Below are 11,641 nucleotides of genomic sequence, written 5' to 3' on the forward strand. Positions count from 1 at the left end.
TTCCAAATATGTGTAATTATCAAGGCAAGTAGCTTTGCTACAATAGAGAAAATAAGAAATCTCAAGAGATAATGAACATCTACCCATGCATGAATTTAAAAGAAAATAAAAAAATAGAAATTAGTCCAAAGTATTAACCCTCTTTTTTACTGTGCTACCTTGGATCACCCTTTGCTATTATGTTTAACACAAAACGCATCCAGAGTTTTCAGGTAGCCCAACTGCAGAAAGAGACTATTGAGTGTAACTGAGGCACATAATAACAATTTCAGTAATGGAAAATGTTTTATGTGTCATAATTCCCGGTTGTTTTATTATTCCTTATGCCAATAATACAATTTAAGTATTTTTTTGCCATCACTTTTTAAAATTTTAGTTGTCAAATATTTACCTGTTTTCCTTGATTGCATCGATATGTACACTAATGGAGTTCAGACCTTCAGCAAGTCATTAGGGGTACAGATTCATTCAGCTCATCTCTGAAATGTACCTCATCAGCAGAATTCTTTGTATCTTCTCTGCATTTTCCCTCAGGATTGCTGAGACTTTGAGCAGACAATCCCCACTAAACTGCAGTGGAGGGGACTAGCACATGTCTCAGAGGATGCTCAGATACAGAGATGCTCTGAATGCAGATATCCAGTCACTTAAAGAGTCTGCATTTAAAAGGTATCCAAAATCAGTAGAGCTGGCCAAAGTTTTCGAACAGAAGTCTAATTTGCAGCAAATATTAACTTAACCAAGTCAAAGGTTCTGCTGGCTTTAGTGATCAATTTTTTTCTTAAGATTTGAATAAAAATCAGGCATTGAAACCCAGGAAAACCCTCAGTTCAGTTGTTATGTAGTGACACATGAAACAGAAGTACAAGGCCTTGAAATAAAACAGCCACCACAATGATTAAAGCCAGGCCATTACATAATGTTTGTTACTACCTCATCTGTGTGTGCTTATCTTTTCTTATCAAAGCCTTTGAGAGTACTTGCTTCTAGTTGTACTTGGCTATTTCACTGCATGGAGGAAAACCCCACATTATCTTAGCTTTAAATGAGGACAATAGATGCAAGATGAAATACTTTCTGAAACACATTCAGAAATTTTGCAGTGGAGCTTGAAAACAATCCCAAACACTGAAATAGACAACCTGCTCCCACATCCATTAATCCAGAAGACAGAAAACCCTTAACTTTTTCAAAAATCTGCCTCATGTAATTCAGACATTGGCAACCTATACTCACGCATAGAGCCCAGTCCTCTGTGTGAGTGGATCTGCATGATACCATCGCCAGTTGAATTCTATTGCTTTGCACTATCTTTCCACAGCATTTTCTGAATCTGACTATAGGATTATTGACATAATAATGGTGTGGTATACTTACATAATAATTCAGAATCACTTGTATACCATGAAACAGGTGATAATGTAATTGAGGGAGTTCCTTCCAAAACATCACTACTTCCCAGTAGATGATTTTGCTTTCTATTTACAAAATGCTGCTTCCAGGATCACCAGCACAAGAAGCTGATCCTTAGTTATAGTAATGAATACACTATCTAGCTATAGAATATTTTTTTACTCTTGAGGAGTAAGACACCAATAGCTTAACAAACAAATAAACCAGAGGGATTCAGCTTAGTGTCATTAGGTAATGCTAATTCTAAGCTTTTTATTATCCCATTTTAATTATCTGCTGTTTAAAATAAAATGATCCTTGATGATAGAATGTTTAATTTGGAAGGAAAAAAGGGTCTTCAACTCAAACACAAATACCAGAGTGCAGACTGTAAGACAGGATATTGATCAAATAACTTGAGAAGGAATGATTTTAGAAGCTGATCAACTCAAGTCAGTGTATTTTAAAGGAAGGAGCAGATATCAGTCTTGCAGTCTCTAGCCTATGGGAAAGCAGCTGGTGTTTAGGGGCTCAGTCATGGAAGTTTAACACTGAAATTTCAATCATACTGTCTGGAAAGCTGTGATAGAGCAAACGTGGGCAGAAGTTCTGGCAGGTGGAATACATGGTGCTACAAACTCAGTGAGAATCTAAGCAATGTTTTGTGTGTCTTTCAGAACAGAAATAAGCTAATACAACCTTCTGGCTGGCAAAGAGAAAGAATGTCAATGTGTGGGGCACAGCTCAGTACAATCTATTTAAGTCTCACGAGACATATTCAGAACAGCCTGCAATGCAAGACGATGAAAATTAGTAAGAAACAAGATACAAAGGCACAGTCAATTATATGCAGGATATTAGAGTATGAATGATTCTACCTTATTTGTTTTATCTACATATAAAAGCAAAATTGTAATGTGCCTCTTTAGAATCTAGTATCAGGTATTTTTTGGACATTTTTTCCTGTCTTTTGATCTTTTCATATCTGTTGTGCTAACTGTGAAAATAACAGAGGATGTAGCTGTCATTTCCAAATTAAACCATAAATTGACCTCTAGCAAGCTCTGCCTATGAGCTGTAGATGACAGCACCAGTTCATTCTGACTGCTGTGAAAGGGATATGGTAGAAAAATCACTAGTTGGCCTATTGCAATTCATAAATAATCTTCTTACTCAAGATTATTTCTCAGTCTTTTCCTGAAAAAGGGATGCATATTTTGGGCTGCTGGTAATAGAAGTGCATTCAGAGGCAAGTAAATTGGCAGTTGCTATATACATTACCCAAATGTGGACAAATGTGCCAGAGTGGAGAGTTTAGTACTGATGTTTAGAAATAGCTTCTAAACAAAGAAAAACCTAATTTACATGAAAATGTGAATCCAAAAGTTAGTCTCATAAAAGTATGCATTCTGAAAGCAGGAAGTTTCATTTTGAGCAAGGCCTGCATGATGATCTCAAAACCATACTTGCTGTTGCCTAATCCTAGAGGTGCTTCAATTTACTAGCTGGGTACTTCATCTGTTTTAAAAAGCAAAAGGCCTTTCAAACTGCATATCAAAGTGTCTGAAACCAGGTACTCCAATTTTGAGCAACTTAGGACTTGACTCTTGTCTGATCATGATCAAAGTAGGGATAAAATTCATGTCCTCTAAGTTTAGATGTCTTTAATGTTCAGACATCTATATCTGTGCGAACCAGTGGAAAGAATGTTTTATAAAGAGACAGATTTTATAATCTCTTCAGAATCAATGGGAAGAAATAGGTATTTCTGCTGCAGTATTAAACCAGTCTGTTTTCAATGTCTATATCAGAAGATGAATCACAGCCTTGACGCACCCAAGTGGCTGTCTGCACTGAAGACATATGAAATAGATTAGATTAATCTTGCCAAAGTAGGTTTTTTGCTAAGGTCCCCTAAGGATTTTGGTCAGATAAATGACCTCTCAGTGTATCTTATGCACGTCTAAAGAACCAAAGATACCCAAAATATTTTCAGGTGTCTGTTTTTTATTTAATAGACTAATTGGTTATTTATTTATTCAGGATTCTGGAAAACAACCAAAATTACCCAAACTTCAGCTTTGTGTGGTTTAGTTACCTGTAGGTTCTTCCAAGAAAGTGTACATCTTCATGGTATGAGTAGTGCTGACTGATTTAAACACACTCAGTTCCCATTTTCATGGAAAGTCTCAATGCAAACAAGAATTTTAACTTCATTTAGGCAAAATTAGCAGAAATCTGTAGCATGTGGTTGGTGTAATATCAGTGTTGTGGTACCTTTTGTATTTTCTGTACTATGTGGCCAGGCCACTTCCAATTTATTCTGTTTTTTACTGCCAAGAATGCTTCTGTATTTAATGCTAAAAGAATCATTGCCTGAAAGGCAGTCTCTGTCCCATGTCCCACCTGTTCCTGTGCTCTCATTGCAAGGTGGACATCTGTCAGAGGTGGGATCCATACCACAAGCTTCCAAAAGCTACATGTTTTAAGAAGAGTTGGGACTTTCCAAAAGTCCATCTCAAGCCATTAGTATAATTTCACTGTATACTCAGTGACTAAGAGGCACCTTGTTTCAGTCTGCTTCTCTGCTTGGCCATAGGAAAAGCAGCCCTTAGCAGTAAAAAGGAAACACATGTGGCTTTTTCCTCTGAAGGAATGGATAGGTTAGTTACAGCTGGTTCTGACTCTGCCCCAGCATGGAACCACTTGGCAGATTTTTACATAAAGGCAAAAGTAAACCCAAGAAATTATTTCTTACCTGTTCTTTTCCTCATGTTACCACCTAAAATTCTATTTTTCCTCTGTCACGAGAAAGTGCATACTGCTGAAACATTAAAATAAAATCAGTCATTTGTGTGAATAATTGTGAAGATTGTAATCTTCAATTATTCAGATGTTAATTCAATTTGGTCTTTAAATTCACGCTCTTTGGACAAGAAGGATAGCTTAAGCACAGTATTTTCTATTTTGTTATTTCTCTTTCACTTCCTAAAGCAATTGAATATACACGCATCTTAAAATAGTAAGGAAAGTGATTACATGATTAAAAATGAAAAGATTGTCTGTTTAAGGCTAAGACTTTTGCCAGAATGAAGAGGTTTTCATGCATAATAAAACATACACTAGCAACAGAACTATCACTAATAATGGCAATCAACAATTTTTTCAGTGTCAAAAGCTTTTTGAAATTACCAAATTAAAAAAAAAATCATTCCAAAATAGTGTTATTTAGGAAATATTTAATCATGAAATTCTAAAGAAAATCTGAGTTTGGGAGTGGGGGTGCATTTTATATGGGAAAGGAGAGCTAAAATTTATGTATTAATGTGGGGGGTTTTTTGAGCTTTCATTTTTCTCCTAAATATGCAAAAATATTTAAGGCTACTAAGTGGAGTTTAGGCCTTTCCCCCCACCCCCTTTTTTATTTTTCTTTATTTTTCTTTTTATTTTTCTTTCTCTCTTTTCTCTTTCTTTCTCTCTTAATTCTTCACTATGCCTTCTTTATTCAATTTTCACCATATAAAAAGGTGAAACTTTAAAAAACCCTGAAATCTTTTTACTAGAGAATGAACTATCATTTTGTGTAAGATTTTTTAAAATTGCAAAATATTTAAGATAATATGGCCAGTTTCAGTGAATCCTTGTAATAACTTTCCTAATACAGTGCGGTTATATAGCAATTCCTAATTCAATTCACTGACAGTAGCTTTCCACTGCTACCTCACAATGTGTAGCTTTGCTAAATTTCAAATCCTAAGAAAACATGCATTATTTAGATGTATAATATATTTGCCCTCTACACTGCAGTGTAAAGTTCATATGACTTATTGCTGAGTGTGTTTCTTTAAAGATATGATTGGTATTCTTACGGTAACCTCATTTTTTATTGAACACCGACATGAATAGCTATATTAAACCTGCATGATTTGTTGGCATTAAAGCTAAGGCTGCCTCCAGGCACTGTTAACTTATGCATCATCCTTTACTTAATTTCTGTGTTTTGTTTTAATTTGTAAACTGTCTCTGATCTGCAATGTACATTTTTCAAGTAGGTTTTCTCCACCGGTATTTTCTTGCTCTCCTGAGTATATGGCTTACTTTATGATAGGTACAGAGGAACAGAGTTTATTAGATTGTAGTCATACTCTTTACATGTTTCATAAGTGTGCATTACATTCCATTTAAATGAGGGGTTTAATTTTGTGTCTCTCATGCTTAAAATTGCATTTGTGCCGACTTACTAAATACAAAAATCAGTCTGCTGGTCAGATTTCCTAATTTTGTCCTTTGTATTTTAATATATTAAATACTCAATTTTAATAGTATTGTAGATAATTGAACCATAATTTAAGTCCGTGAACTCTCCTAAAAACACCTGATTTCACTGGCATTTTTTCTTTTAGCTCAACCAATCTGTCAGGCATCTTCTTTTTCCATAGGTGTTGCCAAGGATTTTTTTTTTTTTGCCTGCCAGGTCCAACCCCAGTTCTAATTTGCAAATGAGAAAATCTAGACAGAGGCTATCAGAGGCTATCTTTACCAGAGCATGGGGAGACTTAAAGCCAGTCTGGATTTGTCCACATGAAAATGTAGACTACATTAGGGGACAGCTGTGTCTACCTTCTTCACAAGGACTGAAAGGTTCTTTCAGAGAGGCAGTAGATTTGAATCAAGTCCGGGTGCAGTCAGTCCACAGAAACAATGTGGAACTCTGGGAGGTCTGGACATCAGTGGAAATTTCACACTGAGCTCAAATGCTCATTACAGTATACTTAAATGAGCTCTACAACTGTTAGAACTTGCACCACTGGCAGAAGCTTATTACAGCAAGCATAATTTTTAGCAAGCTGAACTTCCTTTCCCTACCCTTTATGCCCACAAATTGGTGACTGTTGGCAACAGAACTGTCAATCACTCCAATCAGTTTCTCACTAGGAGTAAATCCTTATAAATGGTCTGGTCTCCACAAAACAATGGGCTTCACTTGAAAACAATGAAAGAAACAAACAACAAAATAGCATCTGAGTCTGTTGATAATTTGGGTTTGATTTGTGTTCAGTGAGATCAATTACATGTAGTCATTTGGTACTTGGTATGAGAGTTATCTTCTCTGGTAAGAGAGAAACATACCTTTCTAGGAGCAGTGATGACTTCTCTGATGTGTGTGTTACAGGCTGAGCAGCTGAATGACAGAGTTGCAAAATATCTCCTATCATAAATTTTCTGAGATATTTGATGCAATATCATCACATTAGTTTATAACTAGAGACAGGACAGTGAGATGCAAGTGAAATAAGCAGGTTTACATTATTAGAAGTCTAGTAATATTTCATTAGCCATAAGAAGGAGATGGATGACTTTCCCTAGAATAAGTTCCTCCCAATTTATAGATATAAAGTGATCGGTTTTCTGGTCACCATACTTTATTCCTGTGGTTTTATTTCCTTTTAAGATTTTATTGTCTCTCTTGTTAAGAACAATCAAAACCCATGAACATCACTGAAAATTAAGCTAGCTGTCTGGTGCATTAAGGTGTTTTTTCAAAACTGTGGTACTTCAGGAAAAGTAATTTGCTAGGTGAGGCTATAACTGTGAACTGAAGATCAGAGCATTAAATTCAGCCCTGCACAAATGCATTAATTAAGCAAATTTTATTCTTTATTGATTGTTTGGTAGGCTGTCCAATCAGTTTAAGAAGGAGAATTTCAAAATTGAGGGAAATTATAAGTGAAGTTGACCAAGGCAGATTTAGAAAAAAAAAAACACACAAAAAACATGAGTAACAGCTAGAAATTTTTATTAATACTAATAGAGAAACTTAAGATTTTATAGTTAAAAAGGGGGGCAATTTCCCCACATCTAACCAAGTAAACAAACAACTAGAAAAAAAAATGTATTTTAGAAGCAGGAAAGAGTAATCAATATAAACTAATCTGTCTGAAGAATAGATTTTTAAAGAAAATGCTGAAATCAGGGAAAGGTTTGTAAGGAGTGAGGAAAATTAAAAGAGATATCTTTAAACAAAATTCAGTGCTGTGTGCCAACTACTACATGGAGATAACAAAATATTAATGATTGTTTTTTGTTCAGGAAAATAAAGAAAATAAAAATTCATATCTTAATCATAAGGAATTTGCTCTCCAGTGATAACTTCAGATTATGCTAAACAGCACCTTCTAAAATCACTTATTTTAACATTAGTAGAGCTGTTTTGTACCCTGGAGTCTTAGAAGAGACAGCTAAAACCTCTGGCTTCATAATATAAAGATTTTCAGGAAAAAAATTTAGTGTATTAGAAAAATCTGGAATTTTTTTTGGTAATATTCATGAGGTAAGTGCAAAGATTCAAGTAACTGTAGAGTACTTAATAATTAAAACTAAGATATAATGCTTCAGATAACAATTTGAGTTAGTAAGAACTGCTGCCAACAATGTGGTAGTTTTCTAAGGAAATCTACCTTAGCATATATTTAATTTTCTGATAAGGGTGCAGGTTTGCTTACTAAATGTAACCCCATAATCATAACAGATTTTGCATGTACTGCCTATATTCTGATTAATTAATGCTATGTAGCATCAATAAAATGTGTTAAAATTGATTTAATCATGGATGGCTGACACCTCTCTAGAAATTGTTCTTAATGGGGAATTGTTGGAAATAGATTTTCCAATGAGGTACCTCAATGAGTGACAGTGTGTCTCTTGGTTTTCATATTTTTTTTCTTCATTTGGAAGTAAACATATAATAAATGCTGAGGGAATTTTAGGGTCCTTGAATGGATCTCCTAGACTTTCAATCAGCTCTCCATCCTCCCAGCTTCAAACAGCCCTGTTACCTACTTCTGCTCATGTGGCACTTGTCTGCTATTCCGTCTGAAGTTTTCATCACCATTAAAGGTTTGGGGTTTTTTTTGTCAAATATCTTTGCTGTTTGAAAGTCTGATCTCTATTTGTTCCATATGTTAATTGAATCCCAGGCTTTAAATCTTCTTAAATTTTGTTAAGGCCGTGGCGTTGTACACTGATGTTACACTATATGCTTCATAAACGCGTATATCAATTTCTTACCTTTAAGCACCTTTATCAAAGCTCAAGGAATAATATCTATACAACTTTATATTTCATTAAAAATCTGTACCTAATGCACTGATTTGGGATCTTAATAACTTGTAAATAATATGCTCCTAGTTTTTGACACAGTACAATGTATATCTAAATTTAGTATTATTTAGTTGAATGTCACTGCTTTTTTATCTTCTATTCAACCTCTAAATACATGTTATCATGCCTTTTCCACCTCAGTAGTTAAGCCTGTATTTTTCATAATAATTTTAAACAAAAGATAATTAATTGCTTATTTAATCAGGTACATCTTATTTCCAAATCCACATTCCACTTCTTGAAGTGCGAGTAAATATCAGTGCCTAAAAATGCAGTGTTACAATCTTTAAATTATTATCACCGAAAAATATGAACTTAAGGTTGTGTTTCTTTTTGATGTGTTGTGCATGTAATTTTCGTTGAGGGGGGTTTTGTGAGCATATCCACAGGAGAATTGCTCTGCTTTTTTTATCTGAGTCCATCTTAAGTCATTCTCCAGTGTTTACTTTACTGGTGTTTCCCATTTTGCCTTCATCTACAAATTAACTCTTTCCAATTGTAGCTCAGATAGATCATTCCTGCTGCAGCAGGCACACCTAGCAGTTAAATGACTGCTCCTTTGTTTGGGATTTCAGGAGTGAATTAATCACCAACTCCTTAAAGAATCAAGGGAGTGGCTGGTCTGCTTCCATCATTTGGATGATTGACACAAAGGAGTGGTCTCTACTGCTCTGCACCAACACTTCGGTATTCCATGTAGCTTCCATTTGGAAATTTCCCCTTTACTTTTAGATGCTACTAATTTCCATGCTGTTGATGGGTTTGTGAGAACAACAGTCTAAGCATGATCCTGAGCTCTCTGCAACTTGCAAGGTTTTGCCACATACAAGACTTTTGCAATCTTCAATTCAATGAGGATAGCGTTTTTCTTTTCAGAGCAGAGATGAGAGAAGCTGAACCTCATCATTTATGTGTGGAACTGAACAGTACCAATTAAAATTCCAAATTTTAACAGTTTTATAATACATCCATGCACTGTAAAATAAAATGGCATTAAATCAGGGATGGATCCACAAGAGAGGGAGCAAAGGAACCTTCCCTTCACATTTTCCACCGTTTAGTGTGAAAATGTACACATGAGGGAGAAACACAACACAATCATCCCCACGCCTTTCTTGTTCAGCACCTCAGAGTGTCAATATGGATGCAAAGGTAATCTTTATTTAAGGTACAGTAAAAATTCTGAGATATTTGTTTAATATCTGAAAGGGCCTAATTGGTTCTGAATTTCTGATTTACTAAAATATTAAACCTCCTGAAAGGAAAATACATAAGGCATACTGTCAATAGATGTGCTTCCAGCTAACAGGCAGTAGGCAAGATGTGTATTCCTTGCATTGCTCTTGTTATCCTCTATGTTTTCTTATTTCAGCAACTTAAAACTTGCAAATATAATCTTTAAGGAAATTTGTGTCAACATAATCAATGTAATAATTAATAGAGGAAGGTTTTACAAAGAAGTAAGAAATTCTAACTGAAGATAAGTTGCTGATTTTGTTATAATTTTGGAATGATAAATGACTTGACAGTAAGTCTATGCAGTTAACAATTACTCTAATTAGTTTCCAAGTGGGGGGGAAGTTCTGACTGCTGGACAGGCTTGGGAAACAAGGAATGTACTGCTTTGTTTATAAGGACAGTCTGATTTCCATGCCTCTGTAAAAAGGCTCTGTTAAACTAATTTCAAGGCAAGACTGTAAAACCTGGAGCATTAGGCAGAAAGAATGCTTTGTAAAGAACTGCTGTAAAAGCATGAAAGTTACATGTATTTATTCAATCAGAAAAGGCATACAAAAACTTAAGAAAACTGAGTTTCATCAGTCGAGTACATTGCTTTCCATTACTGCTTCTCTCAGTAACTAGTTAGGACCTCACACTCTTTCTGTTAAGTCAATAAATATATTTCTGTCCTAAGAACAATACTGGTTCACAAGGAATTGCAGATTGTGTCTTCAATATATTTTGGGGTTAGAGGAAATAGCAAACCTTGGTGTTCCAGCTGCAGAAAGTAGCTAGTCTGACAGCTAGCCAGCCATCTTACCCACAGGTCAAATTTTAAACATCTTCAAAAACTGCAAAAAAATTGAAAAAGACAATTTTACATATAATCTTCTGGTATTATGGTATATGGTATATGCCTTGTTTTGGTTGTTTGTTTTTTATTTTTTTTTCCATTTAGATTACTTAAATCAACTCAAATCAAATGTACACAAAAATTGTTGGTATGTACACAAACACAAATCTGAAACTGAATTTGTCATGTGGATAGAAAATTAATAAAATCTACTTCAGATTTGAGTTTTTATGTTTCTTTTATTAGAAAGAAGCTCAGTAACATTTTATTTTCATCTGGGTATGGAACAGGAAACACTGAAACCAGAAAAGCTTTGTGAGTTCTATGAGTTCCCTATGTGCCACTTTCATCTCTCCAGATGCCTTTGTCTGTTTGTACTGTGCATTTTACAAGGATACCTGGCTGAATTTTAATGGCCCTTAAATCAGCATTGTCTTTAAGAGCAGACTAGATGAACAAATAGTCTTTTTTCTCACAAATGGAAGCAAAATATTTTAAATTTCATCTTTTTCTGCTGTGTTAAACTTTGTCACATCTTAGAATAGCGTAACAAGCATGATAGATTATACTTTGACCAGATATCATTCAGCCTCTGTTGAGCTGGCACACTATATCCCTTCTTTTCAGCTCATCTCCCTGCCTACACACACATCATAATTTGTCTGTCTTCTGCCAGCATCCTTGGCATGGGAATCTTTTTCATCTGTTACCCTTTTTCTTCTCCCACTCACTTCCACCTTTCCAGTTTCTCTTCAGTTACAGTCACCCATAAGTTTTAATTCAAGATATGCTTCTTTTTCTTTTTCTTTTTCTTTTTCTTTTTCTTTTTCTTTTTCTTTTTCTTTTTCTTTTTCTTTTTCTTTTTCTTTTTCTTTTTCTTTTTCTTTTTCTTTTTCTTTTTCTTTCTCTTTTTTTCTTTCTTATTTGATTTTTCTCTTTCTATGTCTTAGTGTGGTTTGGTCCCCTGCTTTCCCCTGGCTGTCACAGACCCTTCACATGCTACCTGCCTCGGAT

The sequence above is a fragment of the Cinclus cinclus genome, chromosome 4 (assembly GCF_963662255.1).
Source record: "Cinclus cinclus chromosome 4, bCinCin1.1, whole genome shotgun sequence".
Taxonomy (NCBI): domain Eukaryota; kingdom Metazoa; phylum Chordata; class Aves; order Passeriformes; family Cinclidae; genus Cinclus; species Cinclus cinclus.